This window comes from Dipodomys spectabilis, unplaced genomic scaffold, assembly GCF_019054845.1.
Source record: "Dipodomys spectabilis isolate Male_0828 unplaced genomic scaffold, ASM1905484v1 ptg000635l, whole genome shotgun sequence".
NCBI lineage: Eukaryota > Metazoa > Chordata > Mammalia > Rodentia > Heteromyidae > Dipodomys > Dipodomys spectabilis.
In genome coordinates, this window is record NW_024871312.1 from 709,350 (window position 1) to 723,270 (window position 13,921).

The following is a 13,921-nucleotide window of genomic DNA, read 5'->3' on the forward strand; positions in this document are numbered from 1 at the left end:
CAGGCCCCACACCAGGTCCCATACCAGGCCCCATGCCAGGTCTCACGCTAGGCCCCACTCCAGGCCCCACACTAGTCCCCACACCAGGCAGGCCCCACACCAGGCTTCTGTAGCTGGCTGCACATCCGTCCTGACAGCTCAGGGTCTGGGCTGCTGTAAGTACACATATCCGAGTCCAGGGCTTCCCTGGGTCCAGGCCTCCCTCAGTCCCATTCCTTCTTGAATCTGGGCCTTCCCTGAGTCCATCCCTTCCCAGGGTCCTGTTCTTCCCCCAGGCCTTCCCTGGGTCCAGGCCTTCCTTGGGTCTCAGCCTTCCCCAGGTCTCGTCCTTCCCTGGGTCTGGGCCTTCCCTGAGATCCTGGTTTGGGCTTTCTCCATGTCCAGGCTTTTCCCTTGTTGGCAACAGCTCCAGTTTCAGCCAGCTATGACTAGGCCTACTCTAAAGGATGTCCAATTCCTGTTCTGGCTCATCTAGAAGTGGAGCTGTGGCTCAAGTGGTACAGCACTGGCACTGAACAAGAACAACTCAGGGAGAGCACCCAGGCCCCGAGTTCAAGCCCCAGGACCAGCACAAAGAGATTTTTTTTCTTTTCATAACATAGGTATTTAATACATTTTTTTGGCCTGTCCTGGGGCTTGAACTCAGGGCCTGGGCAATATCCCTGAGCTCTTTCACTCAGGGCTAGCACTCTACCACTTTAGCCACAGCACCACTTCCAGATTTTTCTGTGTATGTGGTATTTAGGATTTGAACCCAGGGCTTCATGCATGCTAGGCAAGCACTTTGCCACTAAGCCATGTTCCTAGCCCTCTTTTACACATTATTAGGTACACAAAGGTGTTTCAATTTCTTGTCGCTGAATTCCAGTGGTATTGTGTTCCAGGGCCTCTCACAAGCTAGGCAAGTGCCTCAGCTCTTGGCCCTGGTTCTTTCTCTCTAGCCTTTGTTTTCCATGATTTTCAGACTTTGATGCATGTTGTCTTCCTCTGACTATAGGCATTTTGAGAAGAAAACACGCCGAGTGTCAGGATAAAATGGGGAGAGCCTGGAAGCTTGGAATCACGAATATAGGTTCATGGTGTATCGACCAATGTGGGATGGTCTGGATGGATCGGATCCCATCAGAACTTGCTCTCGCCGCTGGCATTTCTCGGAGTCTGCATCAAGTTTTCATCTATACTTTCATGTCTACACTTGGGCCTGGAGAAGGAGGTGAAGCCTCTCCCTTCCTGCTTGGTAAGTTGATACCTGTCAGAACAAATTTGACCACATTAGGCTCATCCCAGGCCTGTATCCATGTCACCAAGTATTTACTGAGCTTTCAGCTATGTCCTGCATAAGGTATGGTGGTTAGAGGGTGAGAGGATGTGTGACACGTTTGTTTTCATTACATACACCTTACAGACATTTTGTCAGGCATTCCAAGGTATTTCAATTTGCTTTGTTGAATTCTGGTGATACTATGTTCAGGGCTCTTCACAGGCTAGGGCAACACCTCAACACTAAGCTCTCCATTTTATGCCTTAGAAGCCAATCAGTTTCTGTAGACTGGAGTCATGTCCACATTCTGATAAGGATTTTTTGAGGGAAGCAGAAGGCATAACCTAGCCTTTTTCTTTTCCTTGTCAGACATACCAGGTCCCCCTTGTCTGTGACAGGGCTCCTGGATGCCTATCCTTTGTTGCCGGTTGCCTGCCTCTGCCTGTAGGCACTTTGAGGAGAAAATGTACTGAGTGTCAAGAGAAACTGGGGAGAGTTCTCACACTTGGAATTATGCATGTAGAATCTTGCTCTACAACTCAATGTATGCTTTGGCAGACTGAGACCCAACTTAGGTCTGCATCCTCATCTCTACCATGCTTTCATCTGTGCTTATGTTACCTGGAGAAGGGGTGAAGGCATTTGTGAGGACGGGAGGCCTACTCCTTCCTGCTTGTAAGTTGTTACTTGTCAGAACAACTTTGATGACTCTAGGTCCCAACCCTGCCGTCTGTCCTGTGCCGTGAGCTAACTCAAATCCATTCACAAAGTGTGTACCTAACACATTCAGGAGCTTTGACCAACTTCCCAAAGCTATGAGAGGCATAAGGTTATGAAAGAATTGTTGAGGAATTGGTTATAGGTGTAGGGTTGTTGATGCTAAGGGCGGGGTTAAGTTTGGGTGTTTTAGGGCTACTCAGGGTGGAAGTTAGAATTAAAGTTTTTGTTATGGATCAGAACTAGGTTAGATCAGGTGCTGGGTTTTCGATTAGCCAAACAGAGCAGGTTTTTATGAAGAGCTAAGTTAGTGTTAGGGTCAATGTTACCATATGATAATGGATTAGTTAGAGAATGGGTTAGGGATCTGGTGAAGTTAGGAGTTATGGAAGGGATTAACATTTGGATTATGGAATGGATCAGGCTAAGGTTAGGTTTATAGAGTACATGTTTGGGTACTTATACATTTGGGGTATATGTAAGGTTACCTGTGTTATACACACTTCAGGGTACATGTAATACTTGAAGTACATGTTAGAGTACTTGTAGGATACATGTAAGTGTTTAGAGCTTGTATTAGAGTACATGTTTGGATGTGTGTTAGGGTTACAGTTTTTTAGAGTGCTTGTTAGAGTACATGTTAGGGTATATGTTAAGGTCGGGGTTAGAGAATGCTAGGGTACATTCAGGGTACCTGTAAGGTTACATGTATGGTTTACAGAGTATGTGTTAGGCTATTTTTAACCATATGTGTTAGTGTCTAGAGTATGTGTAATGTATTAGAGTGCTATTGTGAAATCTGTTCGGGTTAAAATACATGTTAAAGTTAGGTTCAGAGTTAGTTTGGGAACGTGCAAGGAAGAACTTTGTGGGATGGGTTAGGATAATGGATATGTTATGGAGCGGTCTTCAGAGTGGGTATCCAACAAGTGAGGATTAGGTAATTTGTTAGTAACGGATTAATGTAGGTTTGGGGAGTTGTAGAAAGTGTTAGTCAAACAGTTATGGATTTGGGTTAGCAGCTGGTTTAGGGTGAGGCCATAAGATTGCTGAGTGGCTTAGGGTATGTCTTAAGGTATGAGTATGAGTGTGGGATAAGGCACATGTTAAGATGTGAGTATGGGTTCAGAGTTAGGGTGTATGGTGGGGTACATGTTAGGGAACATGTTAAGATAGTGTTTGGGTTTAAGGTACATTAGGGTACATGTTAGGGCACGCATTTGGGGTAGGTTTGGGGTACATGTTAGGGTGAACATAAACCTTTATGGTTTAAAATACATGTTAGAGTACTTGATTCTGTACATATTAGTGGTTAGGGTATACATTAGGGTACATGGTACAGTTATGGTAAGTGTTTGGGATTGTTAGGGTTAAGCTATGTGTTAGGATTAGATATGTGTAAGGGTACATGTTAGGGTACATGTAAGTATACATGTTAGGGTGCATGTAAGGATCACTTGGAGTACGTGTTAGGGTACTTGTTAGGATACATGTTAATGTTTACCATACATTTTAGGGTTGAGGCACACTTTAAGGTACATAAGGTGTTAGGGTACATGTTTGTGTGTGGATTTAGGTTAGGGTATATGTTAGGGTGTGAGTATGGGCCAGAGTTAGGGTGTATGATGGGGTATATGTTAGGGAACATTTTAGCGTACATTTTAGCGTACATTTAGCGTACATTTTAGCGTACATTTAGGGTTAAGGTACATGTTAGGACTAGAGCCAGCACAAGGTCGTGTGTCAGGTTATACATTTGTGCTACATGAAGGTTACCTGTATGGTTTAGACCATGTATTAGTGGTTAGGGTATTTATTAGGATATGTGTTAGAGTATGTGTTTGGGTTAGGACATAGGTTAGAACATACGTTAGGGTATTGGTTAAGGTTATGGTTTTGGTTATTTTTTGGGCACGTGTTAGGGTATGTGTTGGGCTACATTTTGAGTACATGTTAGGGTGCTCGTAAAGGTACCTAGGCTTAAGAGCACATGTTAGGGAACTATGCAGGCTATGATGTTTCAGGGCACATGTCAATATTGTGTTAGGTTTACGATGTGTGTTAGGGTATTGCTTAGGGTTAGTGTTAGGGTACATTTGGGGTACATGCTAAGGTGCTTGTAAGAGTACCTGATGTGTTAGGGTACTTGTTACTGTGTGTGTTAGTGGTTGGGGCACATGTTAATATACATGTTAGGATTATAGTATGTGTAAGGGTATTAAGGTTTGGGTTAGTTTTTGTGTGAAGGTGTGAGGGTATATGTAAGAGTAACTGGGTTAGAGTACATGTTAGGGTCCTTGTTACAATATTTATTAGTAGAGTATGGATTATATTTTGTTAGGGTACATTCAGGGTATACTTGCGGTTTATAGAGTACATGTTTCAGTACTTGTTACCATATGGGTTAGGGTCCAGAGCATGTTTAGTGCATTACAGTGCTATTGGGAAATCTTTTAGGTTTAATATACATGGTAAAGTAATGGCACACATTAGGCTATGTGTTTGGATCCATGTTGGGGTATGTTTTAGAATTAGGGTACTTGATAGGGGATTTGTTAGGGTTACGGTACATGTTGGAGCACTTGTTAGAGTGTGTCTTAGGGCAGATACTATGGTATGTGTTAGGGCATCTTTTAGGGTTAGGGCACATGTTAGGCTGTGTTATGGACCATTGGGGATACATGTTAGGGTGCATAAAAAGATACTTGTGTGGTTTACAGTACTTATTAGGGTATGTTAGGGTACATGTTGGGGTACATGCTAGCTTATGTTTGAGTCATGTTAGGGTACATGTATGGATACTTGTATATTTTACAGTACATGTCAAGGTACTTGATAGAATACATGTTAGGGTCAGGGTTAGAGTATATTAGGTGATTTCAGGGTACATGTAAGCTTACCTGTATGCTTTATAGAGTACATGTTAAGGTACTTGTTACCATTTGTGTTAGTGTCTAGAGTATGTTTAATGTGTTAGAGTACTATTGTGAAATCTGTTAGGGTTAACATACTTGGTAAAGTTAGGGCACACATTAGGGTGTATATTAGGTTACTTTGGGGTACACGTTTGAGTGAGTTTAAGAGTACTTGCATGGTTTTGAATAAGTGTTAGGGTGCTTGTTAGGATATGAGTTATCATTTGGAGTATATGTTAGGAAACGGTATGTGTTGTGCACGTGTTAGAGTACACATGATTTGAAGTACACATGACTTGAAGTACACATGCCTTGAAGTACACATGAGATTACGTTGTAAGATATATGCACATGTTTAGAGTGTGTGAGTACATGTTTGAGTATGTGTTGGGGTTACAGTTATGGTTTGGGTTAGGCAACATGTTAGGATGTGTGTTGGCATAAGTTTAGGGTACTTCTTAGGGTATATGTAAGGTTTACAGTACGTGACAGTGGTTAAGGTACATGTTATGTTTAGGTTACATGTCAGAGTATCTTTTAATTTCTATCTTAGGGTATACATTAGAGTGTTTGGGGTACATGCTAGGGTACATTAAAGAGTACCTGTTTTGTTCAAAATTCATGTAAGAATAATTGTTACCATACATGTTAGTATCTTGAGTATATGTTATAATATGTGTTAGGGTAAGGGTAAAATTTTAGTAGGTAGCAGGTTTGTGTTAGAGGTCGGGTATGTGTGAGGGTTTAGGTATGTCATGGTTTAGGTTTTAGGTATGTTTGGTAGGATTATGGTATATATTAAGACCACATGTTAGGGTATTGTTAAGACACATTGTTGTTTGGGTGTATGTAAGGGTGCGTGTATGGTTTAGACTGCGTTAGGGTAATTGTTACTGTACGTTAGTAATTAGGGTACATGTTAGGGTTAGAGTATGTGTTAGGATACATGTTAGGGTTAAGTTATGGGTTAGGGAACATGTTAGAGTATATTGGGGAGGTACATCTTAGGGTACATGTGTGGTTTGCTGCACGTGTTCAGGTATGTGTTAGGGTTTGGGTACATGTTAGGGTTCAGGTACGTGTAAGGGTTAGCACATATGTTAGGGTATTTCTTAGGGCTATGATTTGAGTTACAGCATGTTTGAGGCACATGTTAGTGTTCAGGATTCCAAACCTGTATGGTTTAGAGTGTATGTTAGGCCACTCCCATGGCCTCAGCCGTTGTGGGGTTGGTTTGCTCAGAGTCCTTGCCCTACCCTGCTCAATGGTGTGGGCCCTGCTATGCCCAACTTTGGGGGAGACTGGAGACTGGAATGAGCAGTCAGCTGTGCTTTCACTCTGTTCACACACCTGCCATGCATACACATATGAGGGTATGGGTGGGGGTTGAGTGCTATGTATCTCTGTGTGAAAATTGGACCCATCTTAAGCAGGTTTGATGAAAGAAGGCCATCTACCTCCAAGCATGCAGGTAAGTCTGTTAAGTATCAGGGTGTGGGTGGGGTTGGGATTAGGTTAAGAAACTTGGGTTGCCAGGAGTCTGGGGTGGTGACAATAGGGGCTAGTGTTACTAGGGCTACTGTTGTTAGGATTGGTCAGGTTTGGGTTTGGGTTCAAGTATAGGGTTGTTTGTTTATATTAATGGTAGGTTCAAGTTTTGCTTAGGGTACCTGTACCCTTAACATATACACTAAGCCACTCACCAATCTTAGGCCTAACCCGAAGCCATTTGCCAACTCAAATGCGTACAATAATGGTATACTTAATACACTCAGCATCCCTAACCCGTCCCCCAGAGCTAGAGGAGGAATAGGGTTAAGCACTTGGGTTGTTGAGAAATAGGGTAAAGGAATAGGATTGTCAATGGCCAGGGGTGATGTTAATGTTTAGGGTTGTTAGGGCTACTGTTTTTAAGGTTGGTATGATTGAGGTTATATTTCAATTGTAGGGTTTTTGATGTTATGGGTATAGTTAGGGTTCATGTTAGGGTACTGACTATGTTAGAGTACTTGTTATCATCCATGTTAGTGGTTAGAGTACATGTTAGGGTTAGGACATGAATGTGTTATGGTATGTGTTAGGGTACATGTAAGAGTACCTGTACGGTTTAGAGGATGTGTTAGCATAATTTTTACCTTATATGTTAGGATTTAGAGTATATGTTAGGATATGTGTTAGGATGCGTGTTAGGGTTAGGGTATATGTTAGTGTTAGAAAATATGCTAGGATTTGAGTTAATGTTAAGGCACGTGTTCGGATATGCATTGGGGTACATTAGGGGACAGGTTAGAGTGCATGTTAGGTTTAGAGTACTTGTTCAATATGTGAAGAGTGAGGCTATGTGTTAGGGTTAAGTTACGTGTTGGGGTTAGGGCACATATGAGGGTACAGTTTAGGATTAAGCCGTGTGTTTGGTATGGTTCTGTAAATATGAGGTACTTGTTAGGGTGCATGTGAGGTACAGTACGTGGTCGTGGTCAAGATATGTGTTGTGGTTAGGATATGTCTTAGGATATTTGTTAAGAGTTTGCCTTAGGGTTAGAGTATATGTTAATGTATATGTTTGGGTACTTGTTAGGGTGCATGTAAAGTTTGGAGCACATGGTAGTGTTAGGGTACAGATTAGGACACACATTATGGTTTGGGGGTATATGGTTAGGCTTTGGCTAGGTATATGTTAGGGTAATGTGCCTGTTCAGAGTATATATGAGGGTACTTGCTATGGTATATTGTAGTGTTTAGAACATGTTAGGATATGCATTAGGGTAGGATGTATTAGGGTATGAGGATTTGGGGTACATGTAAGAGTACCTGCATGGTTTAGAGTACTTGTTAGGGTACTTGCTAGGGTGCATTAGTGTTTAGAGTACATGCTAGGGTTCATATTAGGGTACATGTATGTTTAAGAGTACCTGTTAGTGTTCTTGTTAGGCTGTTAATACTTTGAGTATGCGTTTGGGTTCAGGTTAGACTGTATGGTAGAGTTAAGGCACATGGTAGGGTGTGGGTTAGAGTTGTTGTTTTGGTTAAGGTTAGCACACCTGTTAGGGTATATTAAGGTATATGTATGATAAGAGTACATGTTAGTGACTTCTATTAGGGCACAAGTTAGGAAACATGTAAGGATCCTTGCAGAGTTAAAGTTCATGTTGGGGTACCAGTTGGGATAATTGTTAATGTTTAGAATACATGTTTAGGGTATGTATTAGGGTTATGGTACTTGTTAGGTTACGTGTTAGAGTATGTGGTAAGGTTTGTGGGGTAGGGTATGTATGTTAGGCTTTGGATGAGGGTGTGTGTTAGGGTATGTATTAAGGTACATTGGTGGTACATATTAAGGTGCACGTAAGGGTACCTGTATGGTTTAGAGCATTGGTAGGGTAATTGTTACTGTATGTCTTAGTGATTAGGGTATCTGCTAGGATAGATGTTAGGGTTCTATGTTAAAGTACACATTAGGGTATGTTTTAGGTTTAAGCTGTCTGTTAGTGTTGGAGTACATTTAGGGGTACATGTTAGTGTGCATGTAAGGATACTTGTGTGGTTTACAGTACATGTTCAGGTAGTTGTTAGGGTTTGAGTACATGTTAGGGCATATGTTACTGTTAAGGTATGTGTTAGATTGTCACATGTGTTAGGGTATCTCTTAAGGTTATTATTTGGGTTAGAGTTAGGGCATGTTTGAAGTACTTGTTGGTGTTCATGATTCCAGACCTGTAGATTTACAGTGTGTGTCCAGTCAGTCCAATGGCCTTCAGCAGTCATGGGGTTTTACTCAGAGTCCTTGCCCTGTTGTGCTTGAAGGCGTGGATCCTGTTAGGCCTAACTTTGGGTGAGACAGGAGATTTGAATGAATGGTCATCTGTGCTTTCACTCTGTTGACGCACCTTCCATGTGAGGATATGGTTGGGGATTGCATGCTATGTTTCTCTGGAAACTTTGGTCCACCTTAAACAGGTTTTGTTTGGGTGATGGTATGTGTTAGGGCATATGTTAGGGTATGTGTAACAGTTAGGGTACTTGACAGGGAATTTGTTAGTGTTAATAGTATGTATTAGGGTTAGGGCACCTGTTAGGTATGTATTAGGGCACAAGTTATGGTACGGGTAAGCATACTTCATAGGGGAATTGTTAAGGTACATGTTAGGGTTTGGGCACACATTAGGCTATGTGATAGAGTACACGTTAGGTGTATATAAGGATACCTGTTAGGGTATATTAGGGTGCATGTTAAGTACATGTTAGGATTAAGGTACAACTTGGGGTTACTGCATATGTGAGGAACATGTAAGGGTATATGTATGGGTACTTGTACATTTTAGAGTATGTATTAGGGTACTTTTGACAGTATGTAAGTGGTTAGGGTACATGTTATTGTATCTGTTAAGGTCAGAGTTTTTGTTTTGGTTAGAGTATGTTAGTGTACATTCAGGGTACAAGTAAGGGTTACCTGTGTGGGTTATAGAGTACGTGTTAAGGTACTTGTTACCATGTGTGTTAGTGTGTGGAGCATGTTTAGTGTGTTAGAGTGAAAATACTATTGGAGAATCTGATAGGGTTAAGATATGTGTTAAAGTTAAGACACATTAGGATTTATATTACTTTGGGGGTACATGTTACAGTGTTTGTAAGGGTACTTGTATGGTTTACAGTATGTACTTGGGTACTTGTTAGGATATGAGTTAGTGTTTTGAGTACATGTTAGGAATCATTTTAGGGCATTTGTGGTACACATGTTATTGTACATATAATACATGTGTGACTTGAAGTACATGTTAGAGTACTTGTTAGGGCATGTGTTAGATTTAAGGTACATGTTAGGGTTACATTTATGGTTTGGGTTAGGCAACATATTAGGATGTGTGTTGGTATAAGTGTAGGGTACTTGTTATGGGTGTAAGATTTAGAGTATGTGATAGTGATTAGAATGTGTGCTATGGTTAGAGTATATGTTAGGGTATCTGCTAAGGTTTATGTTATGGTTGGGGCATACGTTAGTGTATGCTTGTGGTACATGGCAGGGTCCATGTAAGAGTAATCGTTACAATACATGTTAGTGTTTAGAGTATATATTATGGTGTATATTATGATAAGAATAAGGTTTATGGTACACTGCTGGTTTGTGTTAGTCTTAGGGTGTGTTAGGGTTAAGGTATGTGTTAGGGTATATAATAAGGGCACAGGTTAGGGTATGTGTTAATACACAAAAGAAGTAGATGTTTGGGTATATGTAAGGGTGGCTGTAAGGTTGAGAGTTAGGGTAATTGTTCCTGTATGTGTTAGAGATTAGTGTTCAAGTTAGGGTTAGAGTATGTGTTAGGGCACATGTTAGAGTGCATTTGGGGTACATGTTAGGGTATACGTAGGGATACTTGTGTGGTTTACAGTATATGTTCAGGTATGTGTTCAGGGTTCTAGTACATGTTAGGATTAAGGTATGTGTAAGGGTTAGCACACATGTTAGGGTATCTCTTAGGGTTATGATTTGGGTTAGAATTAAGGCATGTTTGAGGCACATGTCAGTGTTCAGGATTCCAAACCTGTATGGTTTAGAGTGTATGTTAGGCCACTCCCATGGCCTCAGCAGTTGTGGGGTTGGTTTGCTCAGAGTTCTTGCCCTATCCTGCTCTATGGTGTGGGCCCTTGGGGGAGACTGGAGGCTGGAATGAGCAATCAGCTTTGCTTTCACTCTGTTTACACACCTGCCATGCATGCACATGTGAGGATATGGGTGGGTATTGTGTTCTATGTATCTCTGTGGAAATTGGACCCAGCTTAAGCAGGTTTGATGAAAGAAGACCATCTACCTCCAAGGATGCAGGTAAGTCTGGTAAGTATCAGGGTATGGGTGGGGTTGGGATTTAGGTTAAGATGCATGTAAGGGTACCCATATGGTTTGGAGTATGTGTTAGCATACTTTTTACCTAACAACTTAGGATTTAGAGTACATGTTAGAGTATGTATATAGAATGTTAGGTTTAGGATTTGAGTTAAGGTTAGGGCATGTGTTAGGATATACATTGGAGTATGTTAAGGGACATGTTAGAGTGCTTGTAAGGTTTAGAGTGTGTGTTTAGGTACTTGTCGCTGTACATGTTAGGGTGTGTAGTAGGATTTGTGTTAATAGTGAGGCTATTCGTTAGGTTATTTGTTAGGGTTAGGGCTTGTGTGAGGGCACAGGTTAGGGTTAAGCTACGTGTAATGGTATTGTTTGTTACATACGATGTACTCATTAGGGTACATGTGAGGTTTAGAGTATGTGGTAGTGGTTAAGATTGTGTTGTATAAAACAGCTAGAAAAACAAGAAAAAATGGAACCTAAAGTTACTAGATAGAGCCAGATAACCAAATTAAGAGCAGAGATTAACCAATTAGAAAACCAGAAAATTATAGCCCAAATTAACCAAACAAAAAGCTGGTTCTTTGAAAAAATAAACAAAATTGATGGACCGTTGGCAAGATTAATTAAAAAAAGAAGAGAGGAAACCCACATTAACAGGATTAGGGATGCCACGGGAAAAATCACAACATGTACCCAAGATATCCTAATGGACTACTTTCAAAAGTTATACTCTCAAAAGGAAGAAAAACTGGCAGAAATGGATGCATTTTTAGAGAAATAATAAGCCAATATCCTACAACGAGATACAGGAAGTTATCAAAAGTCTTCCAACAAAAAAAAAAGCCCAGGACCAGATGGATTCACAGCAGAATTCTATAAGACCTTTAAAGAAGAACTAATACCCATACTCCTCAAGCTCTTCAGAGAAACAGAGAAGGAGGGAGCTATCCCAAACTCATTCTACGAAGCCAACATCACACTCATCCCCAAACCAGGCAAAGACCCAACCAAAAAGGAGAATTACAGGCCAATTTCCTTGATGAACACAGATGCAGAGATCCTTAACAAGAGCTAACGGAATCCAGAAACACATAAAAAAAGTCATACACTGTGACCAGGTAGGCTTCATCCCAGAGATGCAGGGATGGTTTAACATATGTAAGTCAATAAATGTAATCCAACACATCAATAGAGCCAAGGTCAAGAATCACATGATTATCGCCACAGATGCAGAAAAGGCCTTTGATAAAATTCAGCATTCATTCATGCTAAAAGCTCTGGAGAAAATAGGAATCGAAGGAACATTTCTTAAAACAATAAAAGCCATTTATGACGACCAATAGCCAATATTATACTTAATGGGGAAAAGCTACAACCAATTCTCCTAAAATCAGGAACAAGGCAAGGATACCCACTGTCTCCACTCCTCTTCAACATAGTCCTAGAACCCTTAGCCAGGGCAATAAGGCAAGAAAAAGACATTAAAGGGATACGCATAGGGAAATATGAAGTTAAACTATCCCTTTTTGCAGACGACATGATACTATACTTTCACGATCCCAAAAACTCCATCCCCAAACTCTTAGAAATCATAAATCGCTTCGGCAAAGTAGCAGGATACAAAATAAACCCACAAAAATCAGTTGCCTTCCTGTACACTGACAATGTACAAGAAGAGAGTGAAATAAAGGGAACAACCCCATTCACAATAACCTCCTCCAAAATAAAATATTTAGGAATTAACCTAACCAAAGATGTAAAAGAACTATTTAATGAAAACTATAAAAATTAAAAGAAGGAAATTGCAGAAAACACTAGGAAATGGAAAGACTTCCCATGCTCTTGGATAGGCCAACTTGATATAGTGAAGATGGTAATACTGCCAAAATTAATATACAAATTCAATGCAATTCCTATTAAAATCCCAATGACGTACATCACTGAAATACAGAAAAGTCCAAAAATTCATATGGAACAACAAACCTAGAATATCCAAAACAATTCTAGGGAATAAAGACAACATGGGAGGGATATCCATGCCAAACTTCAAACTCTACTACAGAGCTATAATAACAAAGACAGCATGGTACTGGCACAAAAACAGACCCAAAGACCAATGGAATAGAATAGAAGATCCAGAAATAAATCCACAGGCCTACAGCCAGCTGATATTCGACAAAGGAGCCAAAGACATACAATGGAAGAAACAGCCTCTTCAACCACAGGTGCTGGGAAAACTGGGCGGCCAAATGCAGAAAACTAAAAGTGGACCCCAGCCTATCACCATGCACCAACATCAACTCAAAATGGATTAAAGACCTTAACATTAAACCTGAATCTCTGAAACTACCGCAGGACAGAGTAGGAGAGACACTTGAACTAATAGGCACAGGAAGGAACTTCCTGAACAGAGTCCCAGGGTCACAACAAATTGGAGAGAGACTCGACAAATGGGACTACATTAAAACAAAAAGCTTCTACACAGCTAAATCTATCGCAACCAAGCTAGAAAGACAACCGACTAATTGGGAAAAAATATTTACCAGCAATATATCAGACAAGGGGTTAACATTCAGTATATACAGGGAACTCAAGAAACGAATCCCTCCCAAACCTAACAAACCAATTACTAAATGGGCAAGGGAACTAAAGAGCGACTTCTCAAATGAAGAAATAAAAATGGCAAAGAAACACATGAGGAAATGTTCATCATCCCTGGTGTTGAAGGAAATGCAAATAAAGACAACCCTGAGATACCACCTTACCCCATTCAGAATGACCCACATCTACAAATCAGCCAATGACAAATGCTGGAGGGGATGTGGAGAAAGAGGAACCCTATTACACTGCTGGTGGGAATGTACACTTATACAACCACTTTGGAAAGCAGTCTGGAAGGTCCTTAGAAAGCTAAAGATTGACTTCCCTTACAACCCAGTCATACCACTTCTAGGCATCTACCCTGAACAACAGGAACCAATATACAAGGACAGGTGCACCTCCATGTTTATTGCAGCACTGTTCACAGTAGCTAGGATATGGAAACAACCCAGATGCCCCACCACAGATGAATGGATCCAAAAATTGTGGTATCTATACACAATAGAATATTATGCAGCCATTAGAAATGACAAAATAATGGCATTTGCAGGGAAATGGATGGAGCTAGAAGGAATCATGTTGAGC